Raw genomic sequence first — 2,579 nt, 5'->3', positions numbered from 1 at the left:
GTTATTTTTGTTTTTTATGTAAAAAATTTGAAAACAAAAATAAAGTTGGTTTACATATGAATGATGAACACAAACATTCAATTAAAAAAGAAGAAGAATCAATGCTCTATGATTTTTGTGAAAAATAATTTGATTCACTCAACAAACTGGCGTGTTAATGTTTTTTGATTACACAATTAGAAAAATGCAAATCAATAGTGAATAAATACAATTTGAAGAATACAACTGGTCTAAATGAAGAAAGTTTTGAATTGTTATTAAGTTCTTTTCAGACTAAAATAAAATGTTTGTTGAAAATCAATGAACAACACCAAAGACTTATAGCAGATGACGTTCAATTTAGAACCCAATTATTATCTAAACTAAATGAAAATTTATCCACAAAATCAACAATTCAAAAAGCTGAATGTATGAGAGGTGGTTATTCCGGAAGAACATTACGTGGAGGATTTAGAGGAGGCATGGGAGTTACACTTCACTATCCAACAAATATTTCAAGTGAAAATGAATCATATTTATCAACCAATATATTTGAACAAATACAACCAACAACACCTCAAACACTAAATATTCAACAAAATAACACTGTACTTTTTTCTACTGATAATTCTATTCAAAATTATTCAAATTCACCCAGTTTTATTCGTTCCGAAAACGATGATAATACACAATTTATACAAATGGAAAAGTTGGTCGATGAAAATAAAAACCCACCACTACAAATTCCATTTACAGAAAATGAGAAAAAATAATACATAAAATTGAATGTTTAGAAAAATCTTTTTCTAATGGGGAGACTCGGGATGTTTTTAAATTTGCCGCAGATATCAAAAACATGGAAAGATCAAAAAATGAAACATTAAAATAGTTTATTTTTGAGTTTATTTTATTATTTTTTAGTGTAATTTTTGGTTCTTGTGGATTTTCAAAAAATGATAATTCAAAAGTGAGGGAATTTGTGTATTTTATTTTAGCTGTATTAAAAAGGGATGATGATAACGAATATCCAAGTTTAAGCAATAGTACAATTGTAAGAAGACTTAGTTTAATATCAAAACAACGAAAAAATGAATTGATTACAAAGTTGAATAAAATGACAAGTTATTGTATTATAGCAGATTCAGCAAAATATGGTATTGAAGAAAACTTTTCTTTGTTTATTCGTATTTTATATGAAGATTTAGAAATTGAAGAAAAAAGATTAGCAACTGATAAAGTTAAATGCAAACCAAATGCATTTTCTTGGTTAAAATGGATCGTGGAAACTTTTAGTGGTTATTCTATTTTAATTTCGTTTTGTGAAGCCATGTGTGTTGATGGCGCAGAAGTTATGAAAGGGGAAAACAATGGTTTGAATGGAAAAATGCAGCAATTAATAAAAATGGTTGATAAAAACAAAACCGAATTTAAATGTAATTACTGTTGTGAACATTGATTAAACAAATGATCAGAAAAACCTTTTGATTGTGATGAATGCAAAAATGAAAAAGGTTTTGAAAACTTTAACATGTGATAATAATAGAAATAAATATTCATTTTTTGTTCAGAATTGGGAATTTTTCAATATAACACACAAATACCAATTTATTGCAATGTGAGGTTTGTGTATATTGTTTCAATAAGCAATTTTGTAATTGACAATTTGGATACAATTAAAGAATTTGCAGAAAGCAATTTGTTGTTTTCGGGTCAAATTTCTACTATTTACAATCTGGGTGAGAAATCCTTTTCAAATAACAATTTCATAGCTTTAATTTTTTTTCATTGATTTTCTATTAACAAAAGTAAAATTTATTATTGAATGGATACAAACTCCAAATTAGTTTTAACTTGTGGTAATTGATAGGATTGATCAATTAATCAAATTTATGTTTGATTATAGAATTGAAATTATGAATAAATCTGAAAAATTGTTCGAGCTACCTTTTCTATCCGATATCAAAAACGAGTTTAAAACTGAAATGTGGGCTTTGTGTATTAAAATTATAACTCATTTTATTCAATCTTTTGTCGTTCGATTTAGTTTGGCACTTAGAAAATTATCTAACGCTGAAATTGATACAATACATTGGAATGAAATGTTGACTTATGATGATTTTAAATTATTTAGAAAAAACTTGTTACTCGAGATGATGAACTTGAAAGCTTCATCGAATTATATTACTATCCAACAACAAAAATACAAAATTTGCATTATAAAGTTGAAATAATGGATGAACTTGTATTGTTAAATGAGTGGTTTAAAAATAATCCAGAAAAGATGGAAAAAAATAAAAAATGATCAAGATGTACTAAATCAAAAACAAATCGAAAAAAATACAAAAAATGAATAAAAAAGTTAAATTAAAAAAAGATATGAAAAATGTATATGAAAACATAACTACTGATAATTATGAATTAAATGCGATAGAAAGCTGTTCAGAAGAAAGAAAACAAACTTTAATTGTGAATTATATAAAAACAAAAGAAAAATCAAGAAAAATTAGGAGTTATTATCTTGAACAAACTCCATTTCCAATTCATTGTATAACGTTACATGAAGTATTTTTTCAAGAACAAAGAGAGAAAAGGGTACCGAG

This window comes from Entamoeba invadens (genome assembly GCF_000330505.1).
Source record: "Entamoeba invadens IP1 unplaced genomic scaffold scaff_1105074725347, whole genome shotgun sequence".
In the NCBI taxonomy this organism is placed as follows: Eukaryota; Evosea; order Mastigamoebida; family Endamoebidae; genus Entamoeba; species Entamoeba invadens.
Note: the sequence above shows the minus strand (reverse complement) of the source record.